Below are 24,704 nucleotides of genomic sequence, written 5' to 3' on the forward strand. Positions count from 1 at the left end.
TAGACATGGTGGGAGGAGTGGAAAAGAAATTTTAAAAGAAAGAAAAGGAAGAAATAAAAAATGGAGAGGGATGTTTGTTTCCATCATAACAAATGTCAACTAACACAAGACTCTTTCCTGTAGGATTACTAACAACTATGCTTCATTTTTATTTTGGATGCTGTTTATTACTTGCATCCTGGTAACATGGTAATCCTGAAACTTCAAGAAGTAGTCTTAAAAGTGCTGAATGTGTCTGGAATTAGTAAGTAAAACCAAATGTTATAAATGTGTACTTCATTATCATATAATTTGGGTAATAGTGAAGATCAAATCTGATGACATGTATCCACATACCATTAAAATCTGTTAGAATTAGCTTTACTATTGCCAGTTTTAGTATTATTTTATGCCCATGGGACTATAAAGATGACCATAACACACAAATATACTTTCTTCATTTTAATGCCCTAATCAGAACCAATGAAAACAACCCAAACTCTGTAGATTTACATTGGGGGATAGGAAAGAATATTAAAAACTCTCAGCCCATAATAGGGCATCTTATTTTTTTAACATTTTATTTAATGGGCAGCCCAGGTGGCTCAGCAGTTTAGCACCACCTTCAGCCCAGGCTGTGCTCCTGGAGACCTGGGATCCAGTCCCATGTCAGGCTCCCTGCATGGAGCCTGCATCTCTCTCTGACTGTGTTTCTGTCTCACTCTCTCTCTCTCTCTCTCTCTCTCTGTCTCTCATGAATAAATAAATAAAATATTTTTAAAAACACATTTTATTGAGATACAATTTATGTACTATAGTATTCACCCACTTAGCTGAACAATTCAATGTCTCTTAATATATTTACAGAGCTGCACACCATAACCACAATCTAATAGTAAAACATTATTTACAATACAAAGAAATCTCATACCCATTTAGCCATCGCCCCATTCCTACCCCCACTGAAACCCAGGCGAGGACTAAAATACTTTCTATCTTTATACATTTGTCTCTCTGGACAGTTCTTATAAATATGATCATATGCTGGGTAGTCTTCTGTCACTGCTTTCACTTAGCATAGAATTTTTGGAGGTTTGACCATGTTGTAGAATGTATCTGCACTATATTCGGTATTATTACTAAATAATATCCCAGTTTACCTATTTATTTGGGTTATTTTCACTTTTTAGCTGCCTTGCATAATGCTGAATAATAGTGCACCTTGAAGAATGAAACGATAGGAGCGCCTGGGTAGCTCAGTAGGTTAACTGTCCAATTCTTGATTTTGGCTCACATTATGATCTCAGAGAACTAGGATGGAGCCCTGCATTGGGCTCAGTGAGGAGTCTCCTTCTCCCTCTGCCCCTCCCCCTGTTCCTGCTTCCCCCCCCCTCAAATAAATTAATAAATCGGTCACAAAAAAAGAATAATGAAACAATAGTAGACTAATAATCAGCCATATACTGCTCATCCTAGAATAGAAACTTGTTTCCCAATAAAATTGTTACAAAGATACAATTCAAGGCTATATTAAGATATAGTTTAACTTTTTTTTTTTTAAGGATTTTATTTATTTACTCATGAGAGACCCACAGAGAGAGACAAAGGCACAGGCAGAGGGAGAAGCAGGCTCCATGCAGGGAGCCCGATGTGGGACTCGATCCTGGGACTCCAGGATCATGCCCTGGGCCGAAGGCAGGTGCTAAACCACTGAGCCACCCAGCGATCCCAGATACAGTTTAACTTTGACTAGATATGATCTATCTAGTTTCTCATTTTATAAAATATATGGGACATTTTATACAAATATATGTCATTTGTCAAAGTCTTTACTTTTTACCAATTGTGTGGGGATTATACTGGATATCTGATAATTTAATTTTTTTAGGCTAGAATCTCATATTTTTTTGAATCCCAGATTCCTTTAATAGTGTCAAAGTATAATTTTCAAAAGTCAAAAACATTAATTTCATACACATATAAAAACTGTCAAAATTGTGCTTGACTCATGAATGAGGGAACATTAAAATAGTAAAAGTGGTTCCAAGGGCATTTTAGAACAAAAGTTATAGGAAGCAGAAAAAGAAGAGTGTTAGAATTAAGATTCTGTGAGAGATTAAACTAAGGGCAATAAAACCATTACCTTTGGGAGTTTTTTTTCCCTCAACAAAAATTTACAGGCTAACATAACAACTATATTTTATCTTGATTCTACTCAAAATGTAACAAAATAGCCAAACATGAGTAAATTTTCCTAGAGAATAAAATAATCCAGGAAAATACCCTTGTATGACATTGAAGAAACATCTTGATACTTTTTCTCCCCTGTAACTATTTTCTGACTCTTGGAAAATTTTTCTTAATAATACCATGCTGCAGGAAGCAGGTAAATGCAACTCATGTTAAAGCTTTGTTATTACTGGAAATATTTCTCATTTTTGTGTTGTATTTCTATGTGTTTTGGTAATCATTGAAAGAGTAATAGCATATCACCTTGAGGAAAGCACAATTTTATTTGCTGAGTTTCTGTGATTTTTTCCCCACTTTGCTCCTTTTTACAATCAAATTTAGTTAATATAATCAAAGATTTGTCTTATCTATAACTAAGCAACAAAACTTAGCATAAAAAGAAACACGTGAAACTTTAATAAAGTGGACAATGGCATGGGAAAATCTCTCTATATATTTTAATTGATCGTTTTATTATCCAGGGCATTATTAAAGGTCTATCCATCATGTCTGATTAGCAAGAGAATAAGACAAAAATTAATAATAACCTGTAAAAGGAAAACGCCAAATATTTATTAAAACAAGGTACTACATGTGGTTACTTGTATATTCCCACCCTGAAGATTGAGTTAAAAAATTACAGGGAGTTTTGAGAAGTACACCTAAGGAATTATTGATTTGGAAAGTACACCTGATATATTATAGTTTGTAAGTCATATGGAGTCATATAAAATCCCATGTCATGAGCAATAGGCGTCTATATGAAGGCACACTTCTCCACACAGGCTATGCTCTAATACTAATAGAAAGTCCAAATAGTGGCCCTGATCCATTCTCCACTTACCCTCAGATTGGCAAGAATATAAGCAATAACAGTGATACCCATCAATTTAGCTAGTTTTCTTAAACTGACAGACATACCCAACTACTCTAGGAGAGGAAGTTAACTTGCTAGCCTCTTCAAACTCCTAAGCTATTCAGACAATGAGTTATTGGACTTCATTAATTTGTCTACAACCCCTTTAGAAGTAAACCTGAGCAAAAAGCCAAATTCCTCCATGAAAATGATACAGGAAAGCGAGGTTCTCATCTCTCGGAGTCAAAGAATGACTCTTGCAGACAACAGAGAGTGAGTAAAGCAATAGAAATTTATAAGCAAAGATACAGAGAAAGCTCTCAGAAGTGAGGAGAGTCCCAACAGGGTTGCCACTGAGGTCTTTTAGTGATGGTATTTTACGGAGAACCTAGCCAGGTTGCCCAAGGCCTTGAGATTCTTGTGCAGTCTTGGTTTGAGCAGGGACTATTGATAACATTCTCAATGACTTACTTCATTGGGTTCTGGTGAATTTCTGTGATTACTTGGTAGCCATTAAAGGAAGATACTCCCTAACATTTTGGAGCTAGGGAGCCAGATTTATTTTTTCTTTTCTTTTCTTTTTTTTTTTTTTTTTTTTTTTTCTGCCTTATCTCTGTTTCCTTGGGATGGGGAGGAGCCTGACTCTGGGCCCTTCCTTTATCTTTCCCTGCCTAGCCCCATCTGCCCCTAACACATTCCTACATCAAAAAGAACTATCAAAAGTAAGTCTTGGAGCAAAAACATGTGACCTAGTCTTCTAGCAGCCAGACAAGTAGACAATCCCCAAGCAGTCCCCAAGGAAATAAGACATTATTTATATATGGGGCTGCTGAAGTAGCATTAAGAATAGACAGTAGGAGCCTACGCTTTAACCTCTATGTTTTTTCATGAAAAATCATGTATTTAACATGGAGACACACTGTGTCAGAAAATTAAATAGAAGTTATAATTTTATTGCTTTACTTTCTTCCTCTTTTACAGTGGTTTTAGGGGATTATAATTTCCTCAATTTCTTTTTTTCCCCCAAAGTAATAGATTTATATTAAAAATGAAAAAAAAAGGTGTGAAAGGTTATATCTTTCTCCCTTCGGTGCCACCATTTTGTTACTACTGAGGGACTATAGAAGAGGTGGCTACTGCTGTTTCATTAAACCAGGATCGCTATGAAGTTCAGCTGCAGAGCATGTGTTCTGCTTTTCTTTTGAAAATGTGCTCCATTAAAACCACATTCTTTTGCCAGTCTAAATTCATGAAAGTCTACATATCTCTCTCCGTTCGAATTACCCAAGTTCTGCCTCTGAGGCAAGGGATGTGAGTGAAAACGATGAAGCCACACAACACAACGGTCTTGAGAGATCCTGTACGGCTGACTGAGAGGCAGCAACTAACTGCACTAGTGGAGAAAAGAGCCAAGCAGATGACAATGACCACAACAGAGCTGCGCGGAGCCAGCACTCATCAGCTGGTGCCTGGGAGAGGCTTGAAACAGTCTTTAGATATTTTTATTGGCCTCAAACCTGGAAGTGGCATCTTGTATTCTTCAGTTAAATCAGGGATTGAGATCTGATTAAGAATTATTAACATAGTTCTTAAGTAAACAATTAAAGTAAACAATGATATAGAAATAATAAGCTAATACATGAATAATATAATAACACCATTTGTCCCTATTATAGATAATCTTTCTAATTCCTCAGAATCAATGGGAAGAGAAATAATCATATCTAATCAGAAATCATTTGCAATTTAGAGCAAATCATAACCTCTTGAAAATAAGAGATTCTAAATTACTAAAAACATACAGAAGATGTACTGAGAGAGCATTTGGATTACCTTTTTTTAAATTATTAAGTTATTTAACAGAGTGAGAGAAGAGAGAGGAAGGGAGCATGAGCAGGGGAAACAGCAGAGGCAGAGGAAGAAGCAGGCTCCCTGCTGAGCAGAGAGCCTGACCAGGAGCTGGCTCCCAGGATCCTGGGACCATGACCTGAGCCGAAGGCAGACAAAGGCTTAACCCACTGAGTCACCCAGGCGTCCCTGGACTACTTTCGGATTGAGAGATTACACAGGAAGGATAAAATTGAGTGCTTTTTGCAATTATATAAAATATGTTTGGTCAAAGGTGTGTGGTGGCGGAGGTGGAAGATGAGCAGAAAATGACTGGGAAAGGATAGATTGCTGCCAGATTGTAGGCTTTTTGCTTTCCTGAAAACTTTGCAATTATTTCTGGGAAGTCAGAAAAATTTTGGAATGGGGAAATGACACTATCTAAACCATAGTTCGGGAGCACAACCATTGTGCAAAGGTGAATAAAACACTAGCAGTATTTGAGTCAAATGGGGCACCCTTTCTTGTAAGCAGCACTGTAAATTGCTAAGGCATCCCAGCTCGGTAAACCTTAGCACTACTGAAAATAAGGAAAACATTAAACAGTTATGTGTAGGTCCCATTTCAAGAGAGGATTAAACTTTCAAAGGAAAACAAAAGGTCCCAAAAGCTTTGATCTAAAGAATGATTTTAGAATTGGCTGCCTCACAGTGTCCCAGAGATCAATTAATGCAATTCCCCAAGAGAACTCAGAATGGACCTGGCAATCTCTGCGAAGCCTTGGAACCTTCACCCTTTGGAGGGAACCAGTAAGATTAGAATCTGTCCCTGTACATGTGGGCATCGGTGATACCAAATTCACAAAGTCACCTTACCCATACGTTGTCCCATTCTACAAGCTTAACAACTAGTAAAAATACAAAGTCTAAAGACAATGCCTCTTCAAAGCCACATATAATTGTTAAACATTTATGTAAGCAGGGAACGAAGTAGGCCACCTGGCAATTTTACAAGGTGAAAAAATGCTTTACTCAAAATGACAGTTTTTGCTTCTACTTCCCCAGTGTGAGTTCACTAATTATTTGCTTCTGTAAGTGAATTTCACAGTATTAAGAAACTGTCTCAACTTTGATTATTATTGTTTGTGTTAGGACTTTCAGGATCATCCCTGAAGTATTTGTAATTTCAAAGACATTTATTATACCAGTGTGAAACAGTCAATTTATTCATCAGACTGTATGTATTAGCTATGTAATCTCCAATTTTAGATGAAAAAGCCAAAAAAAGCATATAAAAGAAGTTCATTTTAGAATTGGATAATGACTTGAAAGGAAGTAATTTCAAAGATTCTCAAGAAAGCTAACATCTACCAAAAAGTCAGAAATACTAACTAAAACAAAGTGACACTTTTATTCTAAATGTAGGGTGTTTTTTTTTTTTAAAGATTTTATTTATTTCTTCATGAGAGACACAGAAAGAGAGACAGAGACATAAGCAGAAGAAGAAACAGACTCCATGCAGGAAGCCTGCTGTGGAACTCGATCCTCAGACTCCAGGATCATGCCGAGTCAAAAGTAGATGCTCAACCACTGAGCCACCCAGGTGTCCCCCAAACATAGGCTGTTTAAACCAAGGTTGATCCTTAAAATAGATGGCACAATTTGAAAAAATAAGTAAACAAGACACAAATGGATTTCTAAAGTTATTAAAAGTGCTCTAAATTCCAGCTATGAGAGTTAAAAACAGGACAACAATAAATCTTCCATCGTTCATCTTGTCCCAGTGTAATTAACAGCTTTTGCTTTCACTGTCAAAGGCATCCCAGCTTGGATAGTAAATTATATGATCATTCTAGTCATAATATATCCCTGAAAATTATCTTAATTAATCAGGAAATGAAAGGTAGTTGAAGAAATAGGCTTATCAAAATTTATTTTCAGTAAAAGCAGAAATTTTAAAAATATATTTATTTTATCGTAACTTGACCAAAATCCCCAACAAATGCATATAATCATAACTTGGTATTTCTTATTTACCATTAAACACATTTAATGATGTAAAATCACCTTAAGGATCACTTAGCTGCTTCTTACAAGTTTAATATGCTGAAATTAATACATTTTTCATTACCTATATATTGTCTCTGTATTGTAATTTTACCAGTTTTCTTTTAAGTAGGCTTTGCGTGTTCCATGGATTTTCATCTTTTTTGCCCTCAATCTCTTTCTATAAATTAAAAGATTAGAAAAGAGTGCTCGCTTCGGCAGCACATATACTAAAAAAGATTAGAAAAGAATGCTCTTATTCAGCTAGATTTTTATTTCTTCAAGTAGTCTGCTAATTTTTATATTTCTATAGATAATCATCTATAACTTTTATAATTATTTATATATTTATACTTTGTACTCTTTTTTTTTTTAATTTTTGACTTCTGTTTTTTTTTTCATTATTATGTCTTCTTTAATTTTTTTTTAGAGATTTCATTTTTAAATAATCTCTCCACCCAAGGTGGGACTAAAATTTACAACCCTGAGATTAAGAGTCCCATACCCTACCGACTGAACCATCCAGGTGCCCTGTGCCTTCTGTTGCATTGAGAGAGTTTCCACATTTACTTCTTTCAGAAAATTTTGAAATAACAGATTTGATTTTTATTATCTTCTGAATACTGTTTTACTTTTTTTTAAAGATTTTATTTATATATTCATAAGAGACACAGAGAGAGAGAGGCAGAGACACAGGCAGAGGGAGAAGCAGGCTCCATGCAGGGAGCCTGACGTGGGACTTGATCCTAGGTCTCCAGGGTCACAGCCCAGGCCAAAGGCAGCACTAAACTGCTGAGCCACCTGGCTGCCCGTGAATATTGTTTTAAATATAAATTGTGTAACCTAACAAATGTGCATTGCTTTTAGCATATTTACTTATTTCCAAATTTCCCTGTATTCACATTCATCTATTTACATCATGGAAAGTGTTGCTTTTTTTTACCTTTTTTAAACAAACTCAAAAATAATAATTTTAACATTGAACAGTAAAGTTTATTAATACTTACTTTGCTTAACTGTGTTTCTTACATTTCTTTCATGACATCCTCAGGAAAGAAAAATCCTCAGATTTTATTTTTTCTTTCTAAAAGAAATTATTTTAAAGTTAGTGTGTTTTTAAGCTTTAAAACCTTTATTTACACTAAAACTAGTTTAATTTTGCCTTCACCTTGAGTGATATGTCCACTAAATATTAAACTTTAAGTTGACTATGATTTACTGTCAGTACTTTGAAGATGTCCTCATTGGTGGTATAAAGTGTGCTGTATGTTTTCAATCATGAATGTTACTCTTTTTATCATCATTAAAGATGATGTGACCAGATATAAGAGCATGTTCTTTTCTTATTTTCTACTTGCAACTTGCACTGAATTTTGCATCTTGGGAATCTATCAATTCTGGAACCATCTTGGTATTCTCCTTCAAATATTGACTATGTTTTTTTTTTTTTTTTCATTTGAGTCTCTTTTATATCTCTGGTGGGAATTCTGAAACAATGCATCGTGTTGCATATATAGAAATTTCTTATGCTGGTTTGGAGGTAACTTTCATATGTAGGTCACACAAGGCTGATACTGACTACAGAGTTTTCCTTTCAGTAAACAATTTTTATGAAAAAAATCTAATTTATTAATTTATCCTTTCACATATTTACCATTCTTATTTATGACTGATTATTTTTGTTTCATACATATTATTTATGTTTGCTGAGTATCTTACTTTTTTGATCATTCAAACACTAATTGTTTAAATTCTCAGACTGATTGAAACATTAATTTCTCCTGGAGTGAATGTGTATTTTGTTGCTTGATTTGATACCATATTATTTATTATTTAATTGCTTGAATGATCTAATAAGTGCAGATTGTAAATATGTTTTGAATGGGAATGTTTTGGGGATTTTGATTTTGTTTTGTTGTCTTTGGAGAGTGTGGGTGTACATATATGTATTTGCTTGCTTTTCTTTGATTTTTATGCTGTTATTATTTTCTCCTGCTTCCAGAAACTCTGTACTTTTGAAGTGCTTCCTTCTAGTCCATACAAAATGCAGTTATTAAAATAGCATTTGACAGGGGCATCTGGGTGGCTCAGTGGTTGAGCCTCTGTCTTTGGCTTGGATGATGATCCAGTCCTACAGCAGGCTCCTTGCAGGGTGCCTGCTTCTCCTTCTGCCCTTGTCTCTGCCTCTCTCAATTGTCTTTAATGAATAAATAAATAAAATCTTTAAAAAATTAATGGTAAATCTTTAAAATAGCATTTGACAGTTTTTATTTTATAAAGATATCCAGGCTATCAGAGATCTAATCACAGAGTCAGCTGACAACATGGCTCAGTACTTTGACAAAGGTTGTGTTTTCTATACCTGTTTCCTTAGGTCAACAGCTTTCTATAATGCTGTTGTGATATTATAATGCCATATCACAAGCAGTAAGTCAACAGCTATTTTTTTCAGCCTCTTTTTAGAGTGTGAGGGGTGGGGGGGATCTATTCCTTCCCAGTCCTAAGCTTTAAATGCTGAGAGGAGGGGTGCCTGGGTGGCTAAGTCAGTTACGCCTCCAGTTCTTGGTTTAGGCTCAAGAAATGATCTCAGGGTCGTGGATGGAACCCTGAGTGAGGCTCCATTTTCAGGGGTGAGGCAGCCTAAGATTCTCTCCCTCCCTCACCCTCCGCTGTGCACTCACTGTATCTCTCAAATAAATAAATAAATAAATAAATAAATAAATAACAAAACAAACAGACAAACAAAAATAAATGCTGAGAGGGAATAGAAAGAAACGTGTCACAGAGAGCAATTTTAGTGCTTTGCTTTTTGGGAGCCCTACCTACCTCCTTGCATCCACTCCCATCTTCTACTTCTTTGAGTCTAATAGGCCAGTGGCATAGTCCATAACAACTTTGTGGTTCTGGGGACTTACTTCTTGATGTATGAAAATGTTTATAATGTCATTGGATTTCAGGTACTATATATATGAATGTATGGTATATGTAATCCAACACTTGTGTGAATATACATATTTAGCATTTGGGGATTAGTAGGTCTGTTTAAAACTCATTGCATCTTTTGGGATACCCAGCTGGCTCAGTTGGAAGAACATGAAACTCTTGATCTTGGGGTGGTACATTTGTGCCCCTTGTTAGTTGTACTTAAAAATAAAATCTTAAGGGATCTCTGGGTGGCTAAGAGGTTTAGCACCTGCCTGCCTTTGGCCCGGGCCATGATCCTGGAGACCCGGGATCAAGTCCTACATCGGGCTCCTTGCATGGAGCCTGCTTCTCCCTCTGCCTTTGTCTCTCTCTCTCTCTCTCTCTCTCTCTCTCTCTCTCTATGTCTTTCATGAATAAACAAAGGAAGATACTATGTAGTTTTGCTCATTTTACTTTCAAAGTAGACATCATTAGGTACACATGATAATGACTGACTTTTGTCTTTGTTACAGTTATGAATGAGCTGTTTCCCTTCTGTTTTTCCCTTCCCAAATGGCCTTTCTTCACTATCAAATGCCTAGCTATACAATTGATTTATAGACCTTTGAAGATTTCTGCTTTTGTATTTGATGTGGTTATATTTTAATGACATATAACCTTATATCTACCAATTACAGATGGTTATGTGAGTATAAAAAATACACAATAAATTTTAATTCCTGGTACATATTGTAGAACAATACCTACACATAAAAAGCAGTCAAATATGTTCCTGACCTTGGAGATTAAAATTCAAAGTGAAATTATTATCAATATTAGCATTACCAAAATTCAAAAACACAAGAATCAACAAAACCTGTTTAATCTCTAAAGCCCAGTAGATGTGGCCCAATATAAGTGGTTTTATTACTCTGCTATAGCAAAGAAAGCAAATTAATAACAAGCCCTCTATATTTTTCCATATGGCTAAATTTCACATTTTTATATACTACTCATTAATGATTATGACGAAGACATTCATGATCTCATTTTACTGTGAACAACTTTGCTTCCTTTGTTCTCATTGGACTTCAGTTAGGTTACTCTTTCATTAAATTGCTCAGTAATTAATCCATTTATTAGCTATAGACTTTTATTTTTATTTTTTTTATTTTTTTTTTAAAGATTTTATTTATTTATTCATGATAGTCACAGAGAGAGAGAGAGAGAGGCAGAGACACAGGCAGAGGGAGAAGCAGGCTCCATGCACCGGGAGCCCGATGTGGGATTCGATCCCGGGTCTCCAGGATCGCGCCCTGGGCCAAAGGCAGGCGCCAAACCGCTGCGCCACCCAGGGATCCCAGCTATAGACTTTTAGAGTAAATCTATATAGGAGCAATTTTCTTTAGAAAGGGAAACTGTAAATTGCAACAAAGGGCTTCCTAATATAAAAGAAACAAAGAAAGTGTGTGTGTATGCATGTGCGTGCATGTGTGCATGCATGTGTGTGTGTGTTGGGGCATGTGTATATATATGTACATACAGTCAGGACCTTAACTTGAGAATATGTGATATTGAAAAATATATTTTGTATTCTTTTGTTTTGAACTCAAAATGAATTTTCCCTTAAAACAATATTATTAGATTTCTAGGTTAGCCTAATATAGACCTCATGTGTTATAGAAATATATAACCTGACTGATGAATCATAGGTTTTGAGAACCAAGATGAAGGAAGAAGGGGAAAGTAGAGTCAAGTACAACACGAGTCAAAATATTGTGACAGGTGAACTTTTCCTGAAGGCTGACATCATTCTGTACCTCTTCCCAACCTCTGCTATACATCTATACCATGCACAGGAGTAGGTCCATTGAGTGTGGAGATAGTCTTAGCACTAAATGAGGGGTTAACAAATAAATATCCATTCCTTCATTTGCAAGATCACAGACTCTGGAACCAGACTTCTGGGGCACGAATTTTGTTTTTTTTTTTTTTTTTTTTTTTCACTAATAAGTTTTATGACCTTAAGCAATTTACTAAATCATCCTATGTCTTAGTTTACTTCTTTGTAAAATGGAAATAATACTGATAACCAGCTAGTAATTAACTCACTTTTTTATGAAAATAGGCTGAATAGTGTATTTCAAACTTTTGAATGACTGACAAAATATAAGTGGTATGGAACTTGTAGCTATTATTATTAATGTTATTATTACTATTAATAAAAAAACAAGCATGTATGAGAGCATTAATTTTATGTCAAACACTATACCAGAGGATGAACATATAAAATAAATAACAGTTCCTGCATCAAAGATTTTCAGGCTAGAGAAAATGGAGATTGGCCAGTTTTAAAGATGATCAAATAGGGATACCAAGAGAAAAATCTATGGAAAGAGAGTGAAAAAAATGTATGAATGCTTAAATTCAAAAGTACCCATGTTTAAGGCACACCTGACTATCCAGACATTGAAGGAGTGAGAAATTACAAGCAAATAAGTTCAGGAAATCAATCTAGAGATTGAGAGATACAGAAGAGAAGATGGCATTTTAAATGTTAAGCATCAGGCATTCGTATCAAAATTTAAGGGGCAGGGATCTAATGACTAAAAGGCTATGAGATAAACAACAGTAAGCAAACCATTAAGGAACTAGAAAACAGAGAAGTAAGCTCATCCTGGAGCAAGCAGAAGCCTACATGGCAAGACTGACTAAATGCAATTATTGAGCTACTTCCGCAAGAAGTTGATTATTCCCTAAGCCTAGGGACATGCCTAGGCTCAGAATCTGAGGGTATGGTTTAGAACTGGGAGAATTGAAAGAAAATTCACAATTGACCTAAGAACACTTGGCTCCAAAATTTATCAAGTACGCAGTCTTCCTGAGCAATAGTTTGTCCATTTCCAAAATTCAAGTATACTAAAACAGTTTTTATTCTCTAAACAAAAAGAGAGCATATGGAGAAAATCAGCTTTACAGTATTATATAAGCCATACATATATTAACTATCTTAATTATCATATGACCACAATCACAAACCTAAATATATTGGAAAATTACAATACAGGGATCGAAATATTAGGATGTGCCAATGTGTCATGGTAGGTGCTTACCATACTGCTTCAATGGTACACTAGGTCCAAGGCATTCTCAATCCCTTTTGTTCCCCTAAAATTCTTGGAGTGTACCATGAAATTAATCACTGTGCATTGAATGAATAATAGGGGGACTGGCCAATTAACATTAACCTGGAAGAGATTATCAACACCTTTCTCTTTGTAAGGCTATTTGCATTTTCTAGAGAAGAGCTTCTTGATCCCAAATTAATATCCAAATGGTAGAATTTTAAGGAATGTGGCAAATTTTACATGAAAAAAAAAGAAAAAGGAAAAAAAATAAAATGAGAGTTATACATGGGAGTTTAAACAGGAGATTTGGCATTTTCCTGTTTGACACTTCCTTCCTTTCTTCCAAATTTGAGCACAAATGTTCTTTCAGACTCCTGTGATTTATTTTGGTTTGTGTTTAATTTCATGGCCATTCTTATGCTATTTATAGGAGTGAGGTTGAGGATAGCTGGTGAATAGCAGCTCTTCCAGTATGGGTTAAAATTGCTTTACATATTAAAAAGTGATTATTGGGATCCCTGGGTGGCGCAGCAGTTTGGCGCCTGCCTTTGGCCCAGGGCGCGATCCTGGAGACCCCGGATCGAATCCCACATCGGGTTCCCGGTGCATGGAGCCTGCTTCTCCCTCTGCCTGTGTCTCTGCCTCTCTCTCTCTCTCTCTCTGTGACTACCATAAATAAATAAAAATTAAAAAAAAAAGTTTAAAAAAAATAAAATAAAAAGTGATTATTTATATAAAGAGAAATACTGGAAATATTATATATGAAATAATAACAAAATCTACATCATGATAGTGTTGATCTAAATATTTGGTTGATTTCATAATAGGCATAGTTTACCAAATGGCTTAGCATTTTTCCTCTAGATAAAATTTAAGTGATGAAAGATCTTTCACCTAAAATATTATTTCCTATAATATACAATTTTCTTAAACACTAATAGACATCTAATATACCTAATATGTAACAAATCTGTTGTCGTTCCAAAGTATGTCAACACTGTACACTTTTAAAACACCTTAACTGGGTTTTTAAACTTTTCTGTCTTCTCTGTATAAGATGCTTAATTGTTAAATGAAACATTCTAGAATTCCTCCAGCTAGGTGACTTCTAGAATTTTGGATTGGCTTTATCAATAAAACATGGATCAACATGAGCTTTCTGATTTATTTGTGTTGTTTAATCTGGACACAGAGAGTCTTAAAAAAAAATCTACCAATTACTAACTAATTTTATTTTAAAAACATAGGTAATTTTTCAACAAAAGGAGTTAAAAGCCCCAAAATACAGGAATTAATGAAAATCATTGATTTTTCAAATATAATGGATATTGCCCTATAATAAAATCAACATAAAAACTTACTGTATTTTGAGGCACCTGAGTGTCTCAGACAGTTAAGCATTTGACTCCTGATTTCCACTCAGGTCACGATCTCAGAATCCTGAGATCAAGCCTGAGTGGGGCTGTGTGCTCAGCAGGGAGTCTGCTGGAGAGTCTCTCTCTCCTCCCTCCCTCTGCCCTTCCCTCCACTTGCTCTCTCTCTCTTTTCCTCTCCTACCCTCTCTAAAATACATAAATAAATCTTTAAAAAAAACACAACCAAACAGCTCACTCTTTGAATAGCATTGCAGACAACATGTGGGAAAAGCATTGCTCTTCCGCTGAAATGAATGAGAAAATTAAAGAATGTGAATCTAGTTAATTTTAGCTCTGTCTCTACGCAACTAATCTGTTGTAAGGCTCGTTAACATAAAATGTATCTTTGCTTCACTGAAATGAAGTTTTAAAATATACATGATTTTTTTAATCAAGAGAGTTATTATTTCTGAGGCGTTATTTGCATGACACTTTTATTGTTAAAATGATTTATAATTGCTTACTTAAATGATTCTGGTGCCATTAGCTTTGGTCTGTGGTGCCATATACAAAAACAAAACTAAGATATATCTGAAAAATTATAGGTACTTTTCCATTTTGTTAGCATCTGTAAAACACATTATCATATGATTTATTATTAGCTCATTAGAAAGAATTTTAAACATAGAGTTGATAATTTCACTCTAGATAGTTACAATATGGGTATTATAGAACTAACAATCTAAAATATAAAGTAGTTAGAGACATTAGCATGGAAAAATATACAACTATATGCCTTCCATGTAAAAGTAAGCCAAATGTAACTTTTATGATATGATAAACAATTTCATGTTTACACTAGATATATATCCTCCCATGAGTCATTTGGATCAACTTCGTGAGGCATTTAAGAATTTCAAGAGTTGCATAATTAGTAGAAAGAACACAATTCAAAAGAGAAGTATCAGCTAGAGGGTAATTTTGAATAAGTGTCTTACTCTGAGGCAGCTTTAAATGACCTTGAGCAAAAAAGGAGGTCACCATAACTGTAGTTGGCCTGGTCAAAGTGAAAGGTAGGAAAGACAGATAGCAAAGGAACAAAGATGTCATTGGAAACAGCACAGAGAATTCACTAGAGAGGAAAATTTAGTGGAGAGAAAGTTGAAATGTTCAAAAGAGGAATGAGTTGTATTTGACCTAATGCAATTTTATAGGTTGGAGACGGTATTATGTTCCTGGAGCTGCCACAAAAATTACCACAAACTTGGTGGCTTATAAAAACAGAAATTTATTCTCTCACAGTTCTAAAGGCTAGATGTCTAAAACTGAGGTATCTACAGGGCCACACTCCCACTCAAAACTCTAGGAGAGAATCCTTTTTTTTTTTTTTTTTTTTTTTTTTTATCTCAACTCTAGGAGGTTCTCTCCAGGCTTCCTTAGCTTGTAGTAGCATCTCTCAAATCTTCACCTCATCTTCACTCGGCCCCCTTCTTTGTGTCCTCTGTGTGCCCTTTTTGTCTCTTATAAGGACCCTCTGGATTTAGGACCTACCCCAAACTAGCATGTTTTTGCCTCTATTCTTTCTTTAATTACATCTACAAAGATCCTATTTCTAAGTAGTCATATTCTGAGGTTCCAGTGGACAAGAATTGAGGAAGCGAGTATAACACTATTCAACCCTCTATAGAAAATAAAAGGGGAAAAGGTTGATAACTTTAACTTGAAAAAGAATAGTTTTTGAACTTGAAAAAGCTGTGTGGAACACAGAATAGTCACAAATATAAAATAAGTCTGGTGATGCCAATATACAGAATGCCAGCTTTTATTAGGACCCGAAATATATGTGACTTTCAGTGCAATTATGAAAGGTATTAGGAAGGGATGATCAATGATATTAGTAATGGTATCTTCAGTTAAAGATGGTAGAAATGAACACACGTACTGTTCCTGTCCCTCAGAACCCCTATAAAATGACAGTAAAGATGAAAAACTACATAAACTAAAATGTAGATAATAATAGAGATCAATATAATATATGCAGCAGAAGATACCAAAAAGAAGTAAGCTGATACATGCCTCAAAATTACAGAAAATATGGGATGCAGGAACTAGAAACAACAGATCATAAGGTAAATTTTAGAAAACAAGCAATAGATCTTGTCCAAATTAGACAAATGGAGAAATAGAAATGTAAGCACATTACTCAGAAGTTACATATCAGAAGAAACAACAAAGTATTAAGGGAGGGTGACACAAGGATGAGCAAGGCATCAACAGAATATTGCTATTTTACCTTTTATGCTTATTAGTATAGTTAATTTTTAAATTAGAATTATGAATAATATTGATAAAAATGCTTAAGGGGCATCTGGGTGGTTTAGTTGGTTGAGCATTTGCCTTAGTCTCAAATCATAATCCCAGGGTCCTGGGATTGAGCCAGGTTGAGCTCCCTGCTCAGCAGGGAGTCTGCTTCTCCCTCCATCCCTCCCTTGCTTGTGCTCCCTCTGTGTCTCAAATAAATAAGTAAAATCTTTAAAAAATGGTTTTAATATCATTAAAAAACAAATAGAGCATAGCAATTAATAACATTAACTTGAGACAGGCACAGTGCTTAGCATTTTATACGTTCTAATTCATTTGGCATATTCACAACAATCCTCAGAGGTAGATGATATCATTTTTATTTAACTTTTATAGAGGAGGAAACGGTATAATTTGCACAGATCACACAGCTCCTAAATGACAAAGATGGGATTCAAACCTAGGGATTTCTGCTTCCAATTCCTCTTAATTGCTAGACTGGAAAATACAGTGGACCTGAAACCCTTGTCTGAAGGGACACTGAGGACACTGAACTCAGTAATTCTGATTGGGTCACATGATGAAATAATCCCCTGAAGGCATCCTCTTAATACTAGGATAAAAGGGAGGAGGCTACTTAGGATGGCCCAGAAGGGTATATCCAATTAGGAAACAACAAAGATGGAGAATTTTAAAGCCATAGATCATTATGCTATAAAATATGTGTCATATATATTGAATATGAGATTCTAAAATACCTAATCATTGTTTTAGAAAAAAGAAAACATAATCAATAAATATTCTTTCTGTTTTTTCCTAAGGGTGACCTCATAGGGGATCCTTATTATTTTCCAGTTTCCCCTGGTCAATGCCAGTTTATGCTTCTTATGCTGTCATAACTTTTACTAGCTTAATAATTTGACGTCCCAGCGTAATTATTAATGCAACCTCCAGTTATTCTCAATAGATGATAAATTATACTGCCCCCTATATAATTTACGGAAGCTGTAATCCTTGGCACTTAAATACTGACAATCTTGGAATTCTAGAACAAAGGATGTGTTCTTACTAATCATCTGTATAATGTAGAACTTTTACCTGTTCTGAGAAGCTTCTGGCTCTTTAATTAAATGTTTGACAGAAAATGGGACTTGGGCAGCTCAATCAGCTCTCCCACTTTTCTCTTGGTAGATGGTTTAAGTCTTGGGATCAGGCCAGGCATCTTCCTACTCCCCCTTCTAACTCCCAATCTAATTAGGTTTCAAACAGAGGAACACCTAGGTGTCCCTTAGCTTTAAATATTTAAATAGACTCTTGGGTTTCCCAGCAATTTACACCCCAAACTTCAGCACAGACTTGTAAATCTCTAAACTGTGTGAGATTCCACCCCCCTCCCTTCCCTTCCTGTGAGATTAGTGGCTCCTGTGGGGAAAGGGACACTTGTAAGTTCTAAGATTTACAAGAGTGCTGTGCTTTCTAAGGTGTAAATTGCGAGGAAACTCCAGAGTGCCATTAAACGTTTAAACGTGGTAAGCATTGTGCCCCTTTATCCTCTGGGGCAGCAGTTGCTGAGAAAGAAAAGAGCAAGGGAGGGGGAGCAAGGCTTGGGTCTCCAAGTCCAGCACCAAAGTGTGAAACTAGGGTTGGAGGCATCCTGAATTCAGTAGCAGAAATACAAGCATGTCCTTAATAACTTGTTCTTTTAGTTGTCATGTTAAGGATTTAACATGATCAATTATTTAACACATAACTGGCATGAGCCTAGGTTTTGAATGGCTGAAGCACATATTTCATTTAAACAGTGCAGTTATTAAAAATGTGCTTAATGTCTATCCCCTCACCATTAATTTCACCCACATTATTATAAATACGTGCAATAACCAAAACTTAAAGCAAATTTATAAATGACTTTGCCTTAGACAATATATCTGTAGACTGAAAATGGAGAGGGCTGTGGAGAGTGACTTGCCAAAAGTCACAAAGGTAGCAAGCACCAGTTGCATTAAATAAATAGAGTTCGTAAGGGAAGGTCTTTCGAATTTATTTTGACTTCTGGAGTAGAATACATTCTCTGCACAAGATTTTCACAGCCATCCAAGAGAATGTTGAAAAGGCTGTGGCGAAAAATACTGCTCTTGACCCAAAGATATTCATATAAAGACCAAAACGCAGGTGTGATTGTCCCTGTGCCCATTTTGGGCTGTGAAGTAGGGCCCCAGGATTTTCTCTAGAAGTCATAGTTCTACTTGCCAAATTTATCACCTAAGACTCCCAGGTGCAAATATATACACAAAGAGAAATAACCAATTTCAGCTGAAATGTTTCTTGCAGTTAAGTCAATGTTGTTGCCTTTGGCTCCTGAATCTCCATTTCTCCTTCACCGACTTTGAATGAGAAGGAGGTGACAAATGGTACTATTCCAAATGATGAAATCCTAACAACACAATTTCTCCATTTTGGAGAACAGGATAGAATGACTTTATTTTCAAATAATCATACCCCCACTTTTCTAGGCAGGATTACCAAGGCAATGGATAGAATTTACTGGAGGTTTGGAGTTTCAAATCCAGCAGCACTAGAAGTAAAGGGAAATGGAAAAACAGATGTAATTCTGAAGCTTCTTGTTGCCAAAAGAAACATGAAACCAGGGACATGTTCTCGCTCTTTCTTTTCTTCCTTTGTGTCTTGGTTTGCACCAGGATCTCCTCACGGCAGCCCTCAGCTCTTCTCGCATCTGGGTTGCCTTCATGTGGAAAGTTTGTGCGTTCCATATTAAGCCCTTTTTTGTTCCCATTGTGTCCCATCCCATGTCTTAGTCTCCAAACTGTTATTACTTCAATTGAGGGATTCTAATTCTTCAGTTTTCCTCCTTTATTTTCTCCTTTGAGTTTAATTGTTTGTGCAACTTAAATTTTTTCATTTTCATTGTTAGACCACTTTATGATTTTGCTTTATTCTATCTTGTTTATGCTCTTGGGGAGCTATCTGAAATACATTTTAAAATATATGTTTTAGCCCTTCTAGTTTCACTTGTCCACAGACTACCTCATCATTTTTTCTTTACACATCTCTCTTTTCATTTTCATTTTTCCAGATGTTTTGGAGAATGTTTGAGAATATGGAATTTGGAGTTGACTAGTGTGGTTCAAATCTCTTCCCATTCACCAATTCTGTAATTTTCTTAACCACCCTAAGCCATATTTTCTTCATGTATTAAATTGAGATAATGATACTTGACAGTGCTGTTGCAAAGATTAAGTATAATAATGTTTGAAACAGTCAATCAGAATAGTTGGCTTATAGTACACACTCAGTAAATAAGTATTATCATTATATTAATCTATAAGACAGAGGGAGAGGGGGAGTATATTTTTTGTTTCTAGAGGAAAAGAGTAAAATTTGGGAAATGTTAACATTTAACTGAAGATGGAAAAGTCTTACACTATTCATCTAATGTAATTTTAGGAACCATCTTGAGAGCGTGTTTGGAATATAATATGCAAAAGGTAGCATAGCACCAAAATAAGAACTAAGTGGTAGGCCCAGACAAGTTTTTATTCAAGTCAATATTCCCTCCCTCAATTTGTTATGCAGATGTAGTCCAATTACTTAACTTTTCAATCTTCAATGTTATCATCTGTTAAACAGAGATAATAATAAGTATCTTACGCTTGTGGTAAAAATTGCATACAAAGCTGCTGCTTTGTTGTCTGGTGTATAATTTTATATAATATTATTAACTTGGGAGCGAGTTTAAAAAGTCTGCACTCGTATTAAAAACCTCTATATCAGTATGAATTCCATTGAGCCAAAAGGACACATTTTTATGATATGCATTGATATTGGTATTCCTTCTCACATTCTGTATAGAGGCAACTGAAATGAATAAGTTATACTCAAACTTGGAAAACCATTTAATACCTTTTATAAACCACATTATTCAATAAATTCATCAATTTGGACATAATTTAAGTGTATATATGTGGACAGACAAAACTTACATTGAATGACCTCTACTGGTTCTTTCCTATAGGTTTCTGATTTATTTTCAAGAGGAATTTCCATGGAACTGCTTTACAGTCTACTGAGCTTTCTGGATTTGATAAGCAGCTCACTGGGTCTAATAAACCTATAGACAAAGTCTTATATTACGCATTTTAAAACTACTCACCACCTAAAGGATGAACTGTTGTCTTGGAAACGCCTTAAAATCGCATAGCAGTATTTAAACCAGTAGACACTAAGTTAAACCACAGATTTCTTATTTGCTTTTTCTAAATCAAATGTGCTTTTTTTAAATCAGTGTGGCCTTCTCATCCACACTGATAATGACTTCATACATGCTTTTTCTTACAACAAGTATTTTATTGCCATAAGAAAAAATAAATATTTCTGACATGGGTGAATTAACTTTTAAGAATTTATATAAAGTCAGTCATTCTAATTCTACTGATTTTCTATTAAATGTGTAACTAAATGATAAAATTGATTTTATAGTGACAAATATTAGATATCAATCTTCTGGTTTTATATGTACTGGGAATTCAAAGATGACATAAAGATTTTAAAGTTTAACTTTTGGGCAAAAATGAGGTGAGCAATACTATTATTCTGTAAAAGAAAAATGGTATACAGTCCACTCTTCTAAAAGCATCATTTTGACTAATTAATCCCTCAAATGTTTTAGTGATCTACTGTGTCAAATTACTATTGTCTGCATTGCCATAGAAGAGGAAACTGAGGCATAAGGGTTTAAGTAATTTCTGCATAATGACACAGATAAAAAGTGATAGCTCTGGGATTCCAATCCAGTCAGTCTGGCTCCAGAATCCAGGCTAATAATAATGTATATATACACAGAACATAATCCTAAAAATGAAGATGAAGATAGTCCATTTAATACTAATTTAAGAGAAATAGCATTTAATTAAGTGTAAATCTTGTATAGTTATGTTTTTGAAATAAAAAAAAAAACCTTAACAGAAAATTGAAACAATATGCTTCCCCAGGATTGATAAATTAATATAGCAAATGCTCTCTAGGTCTCTCAAACCTTAGAGGGGTTTAATTAGAGGGTATCAATATCATTTAGTTAGTATTGAAATCTCTAAGACTGATAAGAAGCTTATTAGTGGGTCAGACAACCTAAGTTCAGGAAGAAAATTGCTCAATTTAAATGTGTGTTTTGGATGGGGTGAGAGGTGGGTGGAAGGGAGAAGAGTTCTAAAGAATCTGAAGAAAAAATAGATCTTCTACTCTTAAATGTAACAATTACATGTTAGTTAGTAGCAAATAAATCAATATACCTATCATTACTGCAGCAAGGCAATGCCTCCTCTTGGTTAGAGATATGCCCTCACTTAGAAAATTATTACTGATGTTTCAATATATGGATGACATAAAATCTCATTAGGTCATAAATCGGTTAAGTAGCAGATAAAAGGTGAGAAAAACTAGTTGGAATTATGAAAGAGAAGACATTCTTGAAAAATAATAGCTACTACACCAACTGGCTTCTCAAGTTCAAGAAAGTCATGTCCCTTTTCTACTTTTATAATTTAGTTAGGATCTGTGAACTATTTTCTAAAATGTTTTAATACTTATATCTGAGCATATACACATTTTACTATAATTTATATAACATGTTCTTTCTGGCCCTAATTTTTTCTCATCCCCTTAATAATTATTAATGAATATCTCCTATAAAGGAGACTAATTCTTTTCACTGACAGAAAATCTGATGAATAAAAACTCGATTGATGATAGAAGAGGCATAGAGATAATTTTCACACGCAGTTAACATCCACCATACTTTCCTAATGATGACACTTCCTCCCTCCTTATTCCATGAAAGCCAGAATAGTCCCATAGTCCTCTTCATTCAGCTCTTAAATTCATCCACTATTGTGTGCATATGATGTCTGCATGTTGGAAGCACATTCTGATATAATGGATTTCTTCATGAAGGATGAAAAGAGGTCATATCCTTCATTGTTTTTGTTTTCATCCTGAGAAAATATGGAAGATATTTACCATGTAAAAGAACAAAAAGAACTGTGACCTATGTTTCACAAATAATCTCTAGTTTCACATGCCATCATGTTACATTTTGCATGACTGTATTTTCTGCCCTCTGATACATCACGATCTTTATACTGCATATTTTAGGGGAAAGAGGGTTGACACATTGTGCTATGGAAAGAGGAATAGGTCTTTAAAGCTCGCCATCATGTAATATTGACTAGTTAATATGTAAGCTATAAATGGGGAATGTGAAGAGGCCTGGGGATACCTTGTACTCAAAGGATGCTCATACTTAAAATATTTTCTTGACTTCCTTTGTCTCTGTGGCAGCTGGTGTAACAATGATTTTCATTCCTTCCCTGCCTGGCAAAACTGATACCTGCTAAAACAATGCCCGGGTCAACTAGGTAAAGACGGGTTTTGTTTATGCAAAATTATATTTACACGAAATTGCTTATACAAAATTGTTGATAATTCCATTCATATCTTTAAAGTAATTCCTGGCATAAATAGACATAACAAAATGTTTTCAACAAGTGAAAATTCCTGGAGAAAAACCTAACAATATCCTAACATATCTTACAATTTTGGAAAGTAGAGCATCTTCTTAAGTTAGGTTTATTTTGTTTATTTTTTATTGTAAGACTGTATCTATACAAATGCACATGTATTATTTGAAATCATTCATTCATTTGTTCATTTTGACAAAGAAATGAAAATATTGATTCATGGGAAACTAAACAAGAACAATCAACAAAATTCTCAAGCTTATGGGGACCAGCATAGTTGGGATGCCAAAGGGCTGTCTCTAGCTGGCAAATGCTAGAACAAACTTTCTGTTCTGGCTAAATTTTACTAGATTCCATACATTCTGCTTGGTTCTAGAGTCTCTATGATTGGCAGTTGTCCCAGCCTGATTAGTCGTTAAAAACTTGACCTGTTACCACTAAAGAGTGGAATTGATAGCAAAGGGAAGTAGACCTTTAGAACTAGGTATACGAAAGACCAGGAGAAACCCTGAGACAAAGGTACTTCTACTACATAATATTCTTAGAATAAGGGCTATGATAAAGCTGGTTTATTTATTTTTTATTTTTTTTATTTTTTTAGTCTTGTGCTCACATTTCCAATTAGTAGCTCTATAGGAAGACAAAGTTGATTTTTAAAAACAGAAATATCTTTCTCAGTAGATATTTGACTTTTTACAAAGTAAGCCATTTCATTATTGCACTACCATCAGTACCATGCACAGTGTATTAGATGTCACATTAGCTTCAAGCAAATGGTACCTAGAATTCCTCTAAAGACTAAACTTCTCAAAATGTATTCAAAAGATCACCTCCATCAGAATGTCTTGAGCTCCTAGTTAAAAATGCAAATTTCTCTAGCCTACCCCAGAATGTTGAATCAGAATTTCTGAGGGCAAAGAAATCTGTATTTTAATAATTCCCCCAAATAATTTTTACACATTTTGAAATCTTTTCCCAAGAAAGGTCAAAAGATACTTTCTGGTTCCTGACAGGTGTCAGGCCAAGGGCTCAATACAAATTGAAATGATGCAAGTATTTTGTTATTATCCAAAGTGTGATTATACACCCAGGAATTGCCTGAAACTATCATATATTGGATGGTAGTAAATGTACACTTGCAGAAGTGTGTCCTCAGATATCTACAGAGTTAGATTAGATGATCCTATTTAATGCCAACATAGAAACAAGTTTTAAAATTGTTTCCTATCAGAAACATCCTAAATTTGAAATAAGTTGAGCTTTTAAATAATTTTTCTTTTTCTCTGTTTCACTTAAGGATTACCTTGACTCATGGCTCTTCCTCTCAGTTGCAAAACTAAACATTTGTAGACATGCTGGGCTGTGTCTCTTTTCCAGTTGAATCCATTTGAATCCATGAAGTTATCTGGCTTCTACTTCAAATAATCAAGCAGCATAGGTCTTGTCAAAATTGGCCCAGTCTTGTACAGATAGTTTGTGAAGCATTCAGTAAATCTAATTCAATTGTAAAATTTGTAACCAGAACCCTCATTGGGTGTGTCTCTTTG

General features: G+C 35.0%; 1 long non-coding RNA gene across 1 annotated transcript in view; it reads right to left on the reverse strand.

Moving 5' to 3' along the window:
• The window catches only part of LOC125753064 (uncharacterized), a 34,221-nt gene extending 20,192 nt beyond the window's left edge, over positions 1–14,029 (reverse strand). The window contains exons 1-2 of the long non-coding RNA XR_007403985.1: positions 13,923–14,029; positions 7,944–8,020 (exon numbers count right to left, since the gene is read on the reverse strand). This is a non-coding gene — a long non-coding RNA (uncharacterized LOC125753064). The remainder of the gene's footprint in view (positions 1–7,943; positions 8,021–13,922) is intronic.
• Positions 14,030–24,704: the final 10,675 nt, after the last annotated feature.

Source organism: Canis lupus, chromosome 19 (assembly GCF_003254725.2).
Source record: "Canis lupus dingo isolate Sandy chromosome 19, ASM325472v2, whole genome shotgun sequence".
Classification (NCBI taxonomy): domain Eukaryota; kingdom Metazoa; phylum Chordata; class Mammalia; order Carnivora; family Canidae; genus Canis; species Canis lupus.